Consider the following 16411-nt stretch of genomic DNA (forward strand, 5'->3'; position numbering starts at 1 on the left):
CCCCTGTCTTTCTTGCTGGGTCGCATTCATGGGCTCAGAGGAATCCCTGTGAAGAAAAAGAAGCAGGCACAGTTCAGGGAATCAATAACTGCTTGAATGTGAGGTTTGCAATTTGAATATAACCACATTTACACCACTCGTTTAAAAAAGTATATTTTTTGGGGCCAGAAATATTCAGAATCATACCATGCTGCACAAGTAGAATGATATTTTCCTCATAGACCAATTTGTAGCAGTCAAAAACATGTTACCCAATCTGTATTTTATATTGTACATTCTAATCATCTGTCTTGTATACTGCACAAATGGATACAAATAATCAAGACACATTTTTGTTTTACACGTTAAGTAAAAATATTAAATATCATTTTAAAAGCAAATTAGGATATGTGTATGCTTCCTCTTTCATTGCATCCAATTTTTTGTACACAATTTCAAGGTGCTTGCGTTCCCTGTGGCCATATTGCTATTAAAGGAAACCTTTGGCCAATTACCACTTGCACAGGTTGTGGGAAGACAAGGGCCAGGGTCACACCTAACTTAACCATTAGACACTGGTGGACATGTCACAACAACTGAGTCCAACTAATGTTTTAGATGCAGCATTCAATTCATTAATTACTCTGCACCATACTAAAATGTCTTCTCAAGAACCTTATAGATGTTTAATTTGACAACAGAAATAGAACTTAATGGCTTTCAGTGCAATGGATGTGTCTCTTAAACATCTTACGGTAACTACTGGATACAAACCGTGAACCAAAAATAGCAAACTGTTCATTGTCAATTTAACCCTGCTCAGATAGCTCCCCGGGAAATTGCAGTGTTCCATTGGGTCTGGTTAAATAAATTTTTTTATCCAAACCTGAGCCACTTAACTAGCTTTCAAATCAGATTGGACTCAGTCAGTTATTCATTTTTCATTGTTAAAATTCAATATGATGGCAAACATAGCCACAGGAGGAACGCTCACCACCAAGGCAGGGGTCTCGGCTCAGAGCGATTAATTACATCTTCTTCGGTCCACTTAAAGCAGCCCAGACATCTCTGAGGGAGATATTTGTTTAGACCTCACAGAGATGTGTAGGCTACTGTACAGAACAACACCCGGTACCTCGTCTGCCATGCTTACTGCTGTCACACTTGAACATTTCTAAGAATAATGAGAATCAAGAAGAAAACCAACCTCTAACCTGCAAAGACAGAGGGATTTGTGTATATTCATAATTTAACAAAGCCAATGAGAGATGTTTCAATTATGAAAATTATGTTTATGAGGAGAAGTATTTTTTTTCTTCGTATTATACATATTATTCATATTAAGACCTGGAAGGATTCCTACTGTAGATAACGTTTAAAAAAAAAGAAAGAAAGCAAATCAAATTTTAATCCAATCGAATACAATATATTAGAAATGCAAGTCACAGTTCGAGAAATGGTACTTGTGGACTTCCCTTAAGTAACATCACATATTCAACTCTTCTAGATCCGGTGACTGTGTTATTACAGCCATTAATTCATTGCGAATGGTGTGGGAGTGACTGACCATGAAAGTGGGCTGGAAACTCAAGTGATGGATAGGTTAATCATAGAGGACAGCAGTTGAATACTTTAAACCCAGAGGTATGTGGTGTGCGCCCTCATCACTAGCCTCTCTTAGCCCTCTGATGCAGCTGCTGACACAGGCCAGGAAGTGGATGTGTTGCCTTGTGGGAGGCCACAGAGGGTGAGAAGAAAGGTGTACCTAGGTGTTAGAGGACATGGGCCTTTACATAAAGGGGATAATCATGTTGCTACAACAGGATAATTGTGACAGTTTATTGCAGAGGGAATACACCTCAAATTGGAACCGTGGACCTAAGGTCATTCCAGCAGTCTGTTGACCTTTTGTGTAGTCTGCCCACAGCGCTCCAATTAGGCCTAAACAAATGTTGTGTTGCCATCTAGCATTGCTATCATAAATGAGGAAGTGAGTATATGTTTTCAGGAAGTCAAAATAACTAACAGCCATACCATGATCTCTAGGGCACAATACTGAACTGTTCATATTCAAAAACAAAACTGTCCACATTCCACAGCTAAAGGACAATATGAATACAATTTCCATTGTTTAGTATTCTCTTACCGCACAGTGTACATGATGCTGGCTTGATTCTAATGGGAATCACTGATAATAGAGGATGTATGTCCATTGTTCAACATAAACCTATTCAGGACTACACTGGTCAGCGTGTTTGCACATAAGTGCTGATTGGGACAGAAACAGGGTTGTTGAGGCTAAGATTCATCACTATGTATTACTGACACAGTCATCAGTCAGTGGAAATGTTCCAGTGTTTTCATTTTCTAAATATGCTCTACCTTGAAAAGAACATTTGTTATATCCGTGCAATGATTAATTATGCGCTTAGCACCTTTCATTCAAATCACTGCTGTAACTGAGTCAAGCCACTTCTACAAATAATATGCGTTTTCCATTTCAATTGAGGTATTTAAGCCTAACTAAAACAGAAGAGTGGAGCCATTCGTAGCGCTGTCTTGTATGGGYGGGAAAGCATACTGTGGCTYTGGATGAGTTCTGACAGTAGATATGTACCACTGGATGGGAGGGAGCAGTGCTGAAGTAACCTACTGAGGGACTGTTTGTTTTGCTTGGATTTGTATGAGCCCTGAGGGAGAGATTACACATACATCTAAAGCCCAGCTTTGTCTACTCGTGCCTGTGTTATGTGTGAATCGTTAACCCGATACATTTGAATACTAAATAAGGAAGCACACTGTAATACAGCACAGTAGCAAACTGGGTTGTCTCCCCTTCACATATTTCTGCACCCTCACCATTCCCATACACAATCTGTCCCCAGACATACCAATGATCCTCCATTTTGGGTATGCGTTCTGTGGGGGACTTCGAAGCAGTGTTACAATAATTTACTTAGTTTCCATTGAGCTTGGGGATTCTTGAGGCAGTAATATGCTGTGAGCTGCTCAACATAAAATGTTAGGTGGATGTTTGCGTTTGACAGGTTTCTATAAGGCTGGGGCCGTGCCGGCCCCCTCACATCACTGCGTTCCACTGCTGTATGACATGGTCACCAYAGGAGGCTGGTAGGAGGAGCTATAGGAGGATGGGCTCATTGTAAAGACTGGAATGGAATAAATCAAATCAAAGTTTATTTGTCATGTGCYCCGAATACAACAGGTGTAGACCTTACAGTGAAATGCTTACTTACAGGCCCTAACCAACAGTGCGTATTAGGTGAACAATAGGTATTAGGTGAACAATAGATAAGTAAAGAAATAAAAACAACAGTAAAAAGACAGTGAAAAATAACAGTAGCGAGGTAATATACAGTAGTATAACTGGATCAAACACATTAAACATGTGGAAACCGTTCCATTGATTCAATTCCAGGCATTACAATGAGCCCGTCCTCCTATAGCTCCTCCCACCAGGCACCACTGATGGCCACACTTTATGTGGAGCACTCTTTTAATGTCTGTCCGTTGAAACTGGAGGATTTTGTTCGCACTGAAGAGGACTGTGCCGTGGCTGAACAAATGCATTGGGCCCAGATTTTAATCAAAAGACACTTACGAGACGGCTTGTTTTGAGTACATGGATGGCATCTGACATTTAGTTTAGTATACCTTATTTCCACTAATCATGGGGCATGGTAAGTGGGTGGAGTTCTACCTCTGTCACTGCTAACCTAGACATAGAACAAGGAAGTACATTGTGCCCTCCATTGCACTGTGTGGAACGCTCTGCAAGGAAATGCCAAGCTACCAACACAAAACACTACCACAAAAGGCATTTACCAAGGGCATTCAAATGTAATCACCTTTTAAACCCTCTGAAGAGAAGAAGGTTCCGTTTGGAAACCCAAACCAAATGTTCATGAATTAAATGAGAAGTGCCTGGAAAAGTATGGTCTGCGAGGAATTAGAGAAAATGTTCTATCATTGTCCACCTCATTCTCTAACCTTTATCGTAAATTAACGCGGCGTGCAGCCGTCCTGCCCGTCCTCAGCTCTCTCTTAGCATGGTGTTGTGCAGGACCCCTTTAGTGTTACATGGAAGTTTGAAGTTAAACCTGAAAACCTTTCTCTCATTAATAATGCCATAGAGGGTTTGTTTGTCCGCTGTGACTCACTCCAGTGGGGCTCTCGCATTCAATTCCACCACCGCTTACTGCTGGTCCACAGCATAATTACAAACCTGCTAGTTCGCCTTGTTAGAGTAACCCGCTGTTGCCAAATGAATGTTAGTGATTTAGGGTAACTACCTTTTTGCATAAACAAACGCTCATCATACATTCAGTTTTAGCGTCTCCGAGTGCTTAATCCCGCCACTGGTGCTAATGCTTAATCAACAGTGGCAACGCAAGACATGCAGCTTCCCATAAGTCTGGATAAAAAGAGCTTGAGATGGTGGGAAAAGAACAACAAACGTTGGAATCCATGTGTTATGCATTCGTTTTCACCTTAAATAATCAAATTATTATGTTCAAAACCTGTTTAGCAGATGGTCAATTGCGGGTGTAGCGAAATGCTTGTAAAACGTGTTACATACTGCACATGAGCTTAGGCAGTTATATGGGCAGCATGGCATGTCGCCTGCAGAAGAGGCCTATGGTCTATTTGCAGCCCTGGACTCTTTCCCATTGGCAGCATCTCATTTGGAGACATCCCCAGTTGGCAGCAATCTTCTATGGTCCAGTGGTAGTGTTAGCCCTGAGGGCAGTTAGGCCAGAACACCCAAGGGCATCAGAGCCAAGCTCTCTCCCAGTGGACCCCAGGCAGCCCAGGCAGCCATTCCACCAGTCACTTGTTCCCATTGAGGCCCTGCTGCATACATGATGGATGTTTCTTGTCATCCCAATGAACAACTAATGCGCCCTGATTCAATGGTCGTACATTAAGTTAGTTGTAAATTCCCACTGTTTTGCTTGCTCAGGGCACTTCACTACACTTACATAGCTACACTTTTTGCATATGAATATGTATTGATGGATTTTATTTGAGAGAGATACTGTATTCTCCATAAGCAGTCAGATTGAGGAAAGATACTTCTTTCAAATGATGTTTAATTGAGAGTGTAGATGCTATTTGATCTTTGTTGTAAGTAGTTGCCTTCAAAGTGCCTACAATTAACATATTGGGGCAATACCATAGACCAATGTTTAACCAAATTGACAACTGACATAACACAGCGTAACTGTGAGGCCAACTAGCATTACTGTTTGATAGGAGGGGCAGACGAGGGGTGCTTCGGAAGCTGAGAGCTCATGTACTCTTGAAGGAAGTCTTTCAATGCACTGAATTCAAGTCTGTGATTGCGAGACAGGCTTCTGCTCTCATATGCGGGGCCTCTGGGGTGCTCTCCTCCGCAGCGGAGAGCCAGGGCTTCAAGGCAAAGACATGACAGAATCTCCCATAAGCCTCGTGGATGAAACAGATACAGTAACTAGTGCAACTGTCTCCCAATGAGGTATACTGTATGTAAAGCTGTCATACTGTATCCTATCTAACGGCTCTCAGACACCTAATACCTTTTTTGCACTATTGGTTAGAGCCTGTAAGTAAGCATTTCACTGTAAGGTCTACACCTGTTGTATTCGGCGCACGTGACAAATAAACTTTGATTTGTTTTGATTTGATATCTCACTCTCTCTCTCTCTCACTGTCTCTCTCTCACTGACTCTCACTGTCTCTCTGTCTCTCACTGTCTCTGTCTCTCACTGTCTCTCTGTCTCTCTCACTATCTCTCTCTCTGTCTCTCACTGTCTCTCTCTCTGTATCTCTCTCTCTCTCTCTCTCGGTCCCTGTCTCTCCCTCTCTCTCGGAGGAAAACACACATTTGCAAATTGTATTAGACAGCCTGTATTGGTCAGAAGGACACAGCGAGACTGGATTCTCAGTTTAATCTGGTCATATCTGTACTGCTATATATAGTCATGTTATCTCCCTCTCATGTCTATGTGTCCAAGGCCTCACCCCCCCGTCTCTGCTGTTCGTCTTTATATCTTGCTCCGTCTTTCTCTTTTGGATGGTGACGGTGCCTCAGTCCCCTGAGACCGTCCTCATCCCTCCCAATGACTGCCCTTTATTTGATGTCATTGAAAATGCATGCGCTTCTTGCTGGGAAAGAATGAAAAAGGTAAAGATGGGCGACCAGAAGTGGAGAATCAATTGAGCTGAAATGGAACTGCTTCTCTTGGGGAAGAAAAACATTGTGCTCACTGAGGTACTGAATTGCTTTGGAGAGAAAGGGAGGAGATGGATGCATGCTTCAGCTATATCCACGGATATTAAAGTCATGCATTAATTACTAAAAGGAATATTGCCTGGAATTGAATGGAATGTTCTCCCTAGCCCCCAATCCTGTTTGTTTGGAAATGTGCTTGCTTCCTTTGTGGCATCAATGGCATACTGTGTGGACATGCCAGGCCTCTTCAGAAAAAGGGCCTCGTACAGGAGCACAAACAGCTGCAAGGCACTGCACACTAATGAGTTTATATCTAACTTTACTTCCCTGATAAGTGAGGGGTATTGTGCCGCAGCTCTGTGATTTGAATTGTTTTTCAGACAAAGCCCTTTTCTTTCCCCATGACAATTGGAATCGCCTCATATAAATTCAGCCAGGAAAAGCTTTCACAATGGTATTTATCTCAATGTAGGAGAATGAATGTCACCGCAGTGATCAAAAACGTGACGAAAACGAATAAAGGAAATACGTAATGATAAAGTTGTGAATGTGGAGATGCACACAATTTCCAGGTTCGTGCTCTCAATGTGCTCTTCAGACATTCTTTGAAACCACTTGAAATGCAGTACTCATGACCTTCTACAGCAGAGGCAGAAAAGGACGTGTAGCAAGAACTATACCAGTTTTCTTAATGTTTTGCTAGATTGCTTTTCAGTGTTGTCACATACGGTATATCCTGTGGTGGTGTTGGGGGATGGTGGTTGTGGTGGAATGACACGCTTGCACTATGTATGGACAGTGCACTACAAACCAGCTAACAACTTCAGCACGATGGACAGCAGCAAGGGATAAAAGGTCAACCAATGCATAAAGACATAGGATCTTAATTTGAGTCAGTTTTCTACAGCAGGAACATAATCCTGCAGTAACAGGAAATGTGGATTATTATGTGGATTATAATTTATCTATATTTTTTTAGGGTTGATACATTTTTCGTAAAGGAAAATCAAGTCTGAAATTTCAAAGTGGCAATTACAATCTTCAGAAGCCTTTTTAAACCTCAAATACACTACACGTTTTACATTTTCTGCATTGCAGGAACGTTCTCCTGCAACTGGGTGATCAAATTAAGATGTTGCATCAGTATGAAGTGCTGGAAGAAGGAAGTAAGGCTGCGTTTACACAGGCAGCCCAATGCTGATCTTTTGCCCAATTGTTGGCAAAGAGCTGATCTGATTGGTCAAAAGACCAATTAGTGGAACAAGATCAGAATTGCGCTGCCTGTGTAAACGCAGCCTTACACAACTCTTCCCCACAGGGGGAATCCTAAAGAGCAACAGTTATCCTTTCGTCAGGATGAACTGTAATATATGTAAATGTTGACCATTTGTGCGGAATCTATTTCAAATGCATATCTACTGGGAGAGCACTTTGTAAGATGCTGAAAACAGGTCCACTTGCCCACCCAAATGAGGGTGAAACTGTGCTCACCCTTTGCATGCCTGTTTCCATCTCCCCCCAGCTAATTACTCTAAATAGCCAATTAGCCACATATATTAGCATTTCATACATCCACCTCCGTCATAAATCTAGCTTAAGTGTAGTGTATTTGGTCATTTTGAAGGTAGAACATTTGCTTAAATAGTGAATGATTGGGCTAATTAAGAGCTTGAGGGCCAAGGGTTGAGGCCAACTATGTAAGTCCAGACCTCGAGAATTAGAATTTGACACAAATGTTCTACTCTATAACAGGCTATTTGGMATTCCTGACGGTGTGATGCTTTGTAAAACTTTAAATGACTTACTGCTCTGGCATCTCTTGTAAATTCCCAATACCACACTCAATTGTTCTTCAGTGGATCGAGTCCTTCAACAGGCTGATGACCTAGTACGATTCTCACCTTTCCAGGGAGCAAGAAATCTCATTACAAAGCACAAACTCCATTCTGGATGGSCCTTTAAAAAAAGATGATAAGCCATGGAGAATGGCTTAGAATTACAGTGTGCACTGATGGAAACAGTAGCCTTAATGGATAGAGCTTTTAGAGCTAAAGTCATATCCAAGGTGGAGTTATGGGGAACTGTGGTATGAAAGCACTTCGGACAGTTTTCTCAGTTGGTACAATGAGCAAAAAAAGAAAATATAATCGTCTGAAACTGTAGATCTAATATACAAAACCTTCCTTTAACAACATTCATTGATTTGCAACATAAACAAACTAAAAGGTTATGGATTTGTCCCAAACAATAATTGTGCATTATGCCACAGACTTGTATTGAGTAAACTTGTAGACAATTCAATTATACTAAGGCCTATTACAAACCGACAAACCAATTGAGGTATTGTCAGAATTGTCTTAACCAACAACAGTAGAACGAATCCAATGAGAAAACAATTAGGTTGGAGACAGCCTGTATTTGTCATAAGAACAAGGAGAGCACAACCAACACTTACAGTTTCATTTAATTCCGTTCATGTAAGAGTAAGATACAACTTGGGATAATACCTGCAGGTTTTATTGCAATTTTACAGACCATCAACTCAGCACTCACTTCTCTGGCCTTTGAGCCCACCAGCTGCCGACACCTCTCCTGCTGCTGACTCAAGACATGGCAGGCTAAACTGGGATCTACTGTACAGTTTTACATGGATAGTTCACCCAAATTACAAAATTACATATTGGTTTCCTTACGCTGTAAGCAGTCTTTGGACAAGGTTTGGCAGCAAACCATGCTTTGGTTTAGTTTCCCTGGCACTCTTTCCAACGTTTTAGCATTTGTGGCACAAATCCCATTCAAGTCATGGTACTGATATTAGCATTTTTCGCACATTGTATTCAAATAATCTATGTGACTTTGTTAAGCTTCACAATCAATTTCGATACTTTCGGGTGATTTGGACATGATGCGCGAAAAATGCTAATATCGGTACCATAACTTGAATGGGATTTGTGCCAAAAATGCTAAAAGGTTAGCATTTAAAAATGGTACAAGGGAAATAAAACCAAAGCACGGATTACTGTCATACCTTGTCCATAGACTGCTTACAGGGTAAGAAAACCAATGTGTCATTTTGTATTTTAAGTGAACTATCCCTTTAAGTGTGACGCTAGACGGAGCACATATTGTAAAGCCCGAGTGTTTGTATTGATATGTTCCATTTGCCTGCTGCACCGTCCTGCTGCTGTTGTCAGTACATGTTGTGTCATACTGTATATAGGGGCTGTCTGTACGGTAAAATCAGTGCATGAAGTTCATGTCTGCTAACTATGCGTGTACAGGAACAACAGCACTAATTTCCTCTTCTTGTCAATTACTTTGCTCTGCCAACGCAGCTTTCTACCCCACCAATTAACCTTCTGAAACCGAGTGGAGTTCCTCAATCAAATTATGCCGTGGGAGAACCAGGGTTCTGAGTGACAGCGAACCCTGCCTCAGCACTCTCATTAAGAGGATATGAGCAGAATGATTCACTGTCTCCTCCTTTTTCTCCACTCAAGTCCATCAAATTAKACATTAACATTTTTTTATCCGTCCAGGAACCTGTGAGGTTACATGGCGTGTTTAGGGACAGAGCACTGACACTGTGTGATATCCAGCTTGGCCAAAAACAAATGTCAGGGTGGCCAAAAACAGATTGGTGGGAGACAGAGAACACCTGGGGGCCTGAGCTTAAAGGTCATGAACAGTCAAAATCATGTTTTTCATGAAATTGGATGATATTTGAGGGAAACGAGATCAAAATATGATGACCAAAGTATGAAAAATGACTGTTGCTTCTACATTGATAAAGTTTGATCATAAAGTTACTGGCCCCCTCCCACATGTCAAACACTAGGATTCATTATTAAGGGGACAAGGTGACATCACCTTAACTCTCATTTTAATACACCAATGGTAACATGATATTCTCTTACCTAATTGAAATAAGTACCGGCTTGTAACCAACATCGGTGTGTTTGCAGAGGGGCGTGGTTTAAATAGCTTGACTAAGGTGTCAGCAAATATAATTAAGAGTTTACCCTATTCATCTACGGCAAAGATAATTATATGTTTCACCTGTCATCTGTATCGGATGTTAGCTAGTTACTGGCTAACTAGGTCTTCAGCCAACACATTCAAAACTCAGACGCAGTTGTCAAGTCAACACATCTGTCAGTGTTGCTGTGAACAGCATCAAAAGAAACATGCCAAATGGGAGATGAATAAAAATCTATATATATCATTGATGCAATTTCAATGTTGTTTGAGTTGCTTTCTCTATCACCAAATTAGCTTGAGATGATTTTAGTGCAACACTGCTCACTGCATCCAAGTTTCTTGACATAGGAGTTTCAAAGAGCTGTCAGTCAAGGTGAGCTCATGAATATAAGCTCTCCGCCCACTCAGCCCGTCTTTTCAAACTTCCTGGTAGTTAGCCATGAGTACTTTTCAGAACTTTTCAGAATGACTGTTCAGGACCTTTAACCTAGCGAAGAGATTCTCWCTGTTGAAATCCCAACAGCACCTGGAACCACTACAGCAGAGTACACTGTATGTCTGTGACACTGMGACTCACCTGCCCAAGGACCAAGTACCTACATCAACATAACATTGCAGAATGTGGGGATTTCACAGCCAACACGTAGGTCTTATTTCAGAGATGTATTTSTTGTTTCCTTGAATCATTCCTCTGCCAGATTCTTACGCACACAGTCTGTAGTCCTTATGCCAATAATTTTACATTATCAGCACTCAGTGGAGTTACTGTATATAATGTACATATTAAGTTGTTGTATTTTAACTATTGATTAATACATGGAATGTTGGGAGATAAGGAAGGTACTTTGGCAATCTATCGTTGATGATTTGTAGACATGTTAAAAAAACAATGCATAATGTTCAAGGCAAAAGCACTGTTGGTTTGTGYAAAAATAAAAAATAAATGTTTTTATATGAATACACCAGCAAATTGCTCTTCTTTATCTTTTTAAATACTAATCACAATTCCCTGACAGAATTTTTCATGCTGCATGTCTTATGATAATGGCTTTGTGTGGTTGTTTACGTTTAATATGTACGCCAATAATGGAACTGCAGTCTGGACTCTTAGGCTAATTGTTGCAAGTCCCTATTCAGCTTTAAAAGCTCCAGCGAACCAGAGAATGGCATTACACATATCAACCCCCGATGCTCTCCCAGTCTGTGGTGACAAGGAACTATGCCAATAATAGACATGGCGCATCTGATTCACTCTGACCTTGGCAGCCCTCAGAGGTCACCGTCCCTCTCCAATACATCACCCATAAAGAAACCAAGCCTGCCTGATAATAGTGCTGTGGCAGCTGTATCATGAACACATATGGTCCTGCAGCCGCCACCATGATGTGCAATGCATCTTTATTAAAAGTTGGCTCGGGAGTTAAGACGTGGAACATAGAAGCATTAGCATAAGACTACAGGTAGTGAGCCTTTATGTGCATTTCTTTGTTTTACTTTAGTTTCATACAGTATTCTGCAGTGCTCGTATTTTCTACTTTGTGTCTATTTCAACTTCTCTTCAATAATTATCTGAGCATTTCCTTTCAGCTTGTAATATGACTCCTCAATACTTGGCGATGCAGACATCTGATTCAGTAGAGTTGAAGATGGAAATACCTGTAGTGGTTACTGAATATACTGTATCCTCCGACTTAGCAACAGATAAGGAAATACAATCTACTTAGTCATTCTGCTTAGTCATGCTGTAGTCATTTCAGTACAAGAAGCATGTTCAGAATAATCTATGTTTGTGACTGTACATGATAGGCTACATCTCCTTGTCACTATGGAGATACTGTACAATATCTCTAACCTCCATTCCCAAACATAGAAGATATGAGTAGCAGATGATAGCAGTCAGCAACGGAATGAAGGAAAGCTTCAGGATTGGATGAGATAGTAAGGAATGGAATCAATCATTGAGAGGCACAGTGGCAGCAAGGACATTGGGCTTGTCAGACGATTCCACTGGCCACATTTGATCTATACAGAAAGCCTCAGACTCTTGGCTGGAGAAAGCGATGGAAATAGGAAGGTTGGAGGCAAAATGGAAACATTGAAAGCTGTCTAGTGAGATGGCTATGTTGGGGAATAAAATTGTTTTCGTCTTTTGAAATGAAAGAATTTGACATGGTATATATTCCAGAGAGGACAATATGGAAGGGATTTTTTTTTTAGTTAAGGTTAAGCTATACTGAACTGACAGGGTAGGATGTCTGGCATACAGTATCACAAAAAAAAATAATAGTAAAGTTATACTCAGAGGGGAGGTAGGCAAGAACATGCTGGTGGAAAGAATATTATCTCAATTAAGGTGGGAGTGATGCAACAGTTTAACATTTAAATGCTGACTGCTGGTAGAATTTATCTGTCACAAAATGTTCTGATAAAACTTGTCAGCATTTGCATTTTTATTGCTATTGTCCATTTGAATGTTCTCRCAAAAKCTCATTGATAATGGGATGAGCATTTGCGAGGCTGTGTATGAGCAGATGCTACCTCACGTAAAAGGCAGAACAGACATCAAATGCGATGCTACATTCCCTGTGAAATGAAAGAATCAAGTGCTTAAGTTACAGCCCTCCCAAGTAATGTCACAGCTATGCCGGCACCCTTCTGCTTCGATATACAGCAGTTCCCTTCCCTGGCAGCARGTCTTCTTCCACAGCAGCAGCCTGGCTGTGGAAGCTGCACCCTCCATCCGCCCACCCACAGTGATCCACAGGTTCCCTCACAAACAGGGATGATGGAGTCACCAATACCCAACCAAGCAACATCAGGTGTTCCTCTGGCAGGTGTCATGTCATTTTGTATTCCCAGTGGCTGGTGCCTTCCTGGCCTGACAGCTTCACAGCTACTCACACTAGCAATTATACATAAAGTATAAGTGCCATGTATTCATATTTCTATCATGTTTATGCACTTACTGGAGTTACTTCACAACAAAATATGAAGTTAGGAGGGCTACTTTTGTGCAGTAGAGTAAAATTGAATATTTTGAGTTATGTAAAGCAACAAAAAAAAGAGTCTCAATAATACTGAAATATATCTAAACCAACTTCACAAAAGATTTCAAACAAARGCTTGTTCTGTAATTTTGAGACTTACTCTTTAATAATTGCCTCAACAACATTAATAATGAAGTGTATCCGGGAGCTGTGTCCATTGTAAAATATGAATACTGTCGGAAGCGTACAAAGGGTACATGTGCTGTAATGATCCCTCGATTAATAACGTTCTGAATTTAATTAGCTATCGAGTATCTTTGTTGAGTTCCCTTGAACCGAGTTATAATACGGTTCACTGCAGAGACATGTTGCACAATCAGGTCCCATAGCTGTTTTGTTCACACAGTGACACATTCAAGGTCTTTGCCTGTTACATAAATAGTTGAGAGACAAGAAGGTGCAGATACAGAAAGAGACAGACTAATACAAAAGACAGGTTATTTTCTTAAATACTCCCTCCACACTCGCTGTAATAATCACAGAATGCTAGGATTGATGGCTCCATGGCGGGGGCCACTTTAATAAAAAATCCACATATATGTCGACACACTCCTGGACGGTCTGACAGCAGTTTATTTTGTCGTTTGATGTGATGATCCGATTAGAGTTGATAGTCATGACATGTATCTGTAGTGCATGTCTGATGAAGTATAAACCAGCTTACAGTGCAGAATGTGTTGTAGGGAGGCTCCAGCGGGGAGAATGCTGGCTTATAGTCAGCAACTATAATRTAATCTATTCTGAAGGAGAGGCTCAGGTATAGATGTAAAGATCAAGACTAGATTGGATGCCATTCTCTAATTACTTTTGACACAATTACCCTTATAGAGCAATATGGGAGTCCTCTCTAAGGTCCTCTTAACTCAGTCAGAGTGCTCTCCCCTGAACTTTGCCCCAGACCCAATCCTTTGAGCAGACGGGGCACTCGCCCAAATTAATTAAGGTTTCAATTAGTCACGCTAAATGGAGCCTCATCCAAAACGTATTGGATGGGATACAGAGACTGGTGCCTTTAGGCTACTTTGAAAAGAAAGACATGTGAACTGAGTCATCCTCATCAAAATAATCCAGGACCCATTGAAGATGCAGGTTTGATACCTGCAGGGAAATGAGAAGCCTGAACTGTAGCTTTCTTCCATTGATRGTTAGTATTATTCCAAATAAGAGTCTCCCTTGGGGGTAAGCATCTGCTATACAGCACAGTATGTGGTGGGATTTAGGCTGAAGTGAATTTAGACACGGAATGACTGTACTCATCCGTTCATATTACATTGATGAGCTAACTACAGTATGTAAAGATTGGACAGTAGAAATGTAGTCTTTCATACCAATTTGAACTCTGAAAAGGCAGATTACATTGAAGTGTTTGCCAAAATAGTAAGCTATTGTTAGAGCCAAGGGTTGACTAAGCCCTGGTGTGAGGAAAAACGGAGTAGGATAACCAGTATTCAAAATGAAAAGGATTCGTCTGCCAGTAGATGGCACTTTTCCCACTTCACACGGTCTACTATCTCACCTCCCACAATCCGGTTATCACTGAGATCACTGCAAACATCTCAAAAGCATTACTACGGCAGCCTACACATGTAAAATGAAGCCTGTAAAAGGGAGACAYTCTATGATATGTTCTTTCTTCAAGTATTGTACATTCAGCACAAACAGTTTCCAAAATTGTTTTTTAAAGCCTGTCAAGCAATTTCAAGGAAATTCTCAACACAAGATCACATTACATTAGAAAACACCAACACGCATCTCTCCGTCTGGCCAATAGCCTGTTCTCAGGCAGTTAAGGAGAATAATGTTCTCCTTCAGAGAACCGTGCATTCTGAGTCATGTTCAGTGTTGCCATACATTATTTACAGAACAGACTTATTTAACAGTGGTTTATGTCTGGGACAATAGTAACAAGTCACCAACAGCAGCTATGACCAATAGGGTCTCACCAAATATTATTAATTGTTTTAAGTACAGGTATGCCCAATTGTTCCTTCAATGTGTTTTCATACACAGTCTCAGCATTTACGAAACTGGCAAACGACTTCAGCAGAACGATTCCCAGTGTTCTTACAACACGAGATTGAATAGTAAATGTTACAAATACATCTTCAAAGGGGCGGCAGGCAGCCTAGTGGTTAGAGCAATGGGCCAGTAACAGAAAGGTTGCTAGATTGAATCCCCGAGCTGACAAGGGAAAAATCTGTCGTTCTGCCCTTGAACAAGGCAGTTAACAGGCCGTCATTGTAAATAAGAATGTGTTCTTAACTGACTTGCCTAGTTAAATAAATTAAAAATAMAATTAAAAAAGGAAATGCACCTCTTGATGAGTGTGGGGGAGGGGAGGCATAAAAACAGATGGTCAAAGATCCTACTTTAAAGGTGAGTGGCCTCAGGTCTAAGCTTTTGTTGTGAGCTGTAAAAGATAAACCAAAGCCTGTACCGTTCCTTTCCTCGCCTGAGTACGCTACAAAGTGAAGTGAAGGCAATTCTTCAATCTCATGTACTATGCGAGTAAATAAAACATTCCTTGTGCAATCCGTCACTCGTTATGTGAATCAGAGCATCAGATATTCACATGTTAAATGGATTTCCAATTGTCACAATATTACAAAGCCCCACCCCCCAACCAACCGTTCAATCTCTATCCGGGAGCTTGACATGACTTGAAGGTCAACTGGGGTGGCTAGCTGGCTTCAATGTGAATGGGATGTGATGGAACAGAGAGCACAAATGAAGTTTCACGCAGGGCAACCTAGTCACAGCTTACTGTCAGCAGTGAGGAGAGAATCGTCAGGGGTGTCTGTAATAAATGGGTGACAGCTGTCTCTCAACACGGCATCCATCTCCCTGTTTTAACTTACATTTATTTTGCCTCTCTCAATGCTAATTCGCTGTGGAGCAGACTGCGCCAGCCTCCATTAACGAGCTAGTTTGCGCCGCGACACTAATCACACTCATTATTAATCATGAAGTGTAAACCAACCATTTACCCTTTTCAATATGGACGATCCTCTCATGAGGAATACAGCATGCTTCATCCATCTTGTGGCAAGGTCACAGTAAAATAGTAAGCAACGATACCCCACTTTGGTTTTATAATGTCACACTGTATTTAAGACATTACCATGGTGATATGGCGCTAACGTAATCATTAATAGTGCCTGCGGAGCACATA

Source organism: Salvelinus sp. IW2-2015, linkage group LG20 (assembly GCF_002910315.2).
Source record: "Salvelinus sp. IW2-2015 linkage group LG20, ASM291031v2, whole genome shotgun sequence".
Lineage (NCBI taxonomy): Eukaryota > Metazoa > Chordata > Actinopteri > Salmoniformes > Salmonidae > Salvelinus > Salvelinus sp. IW2-2015.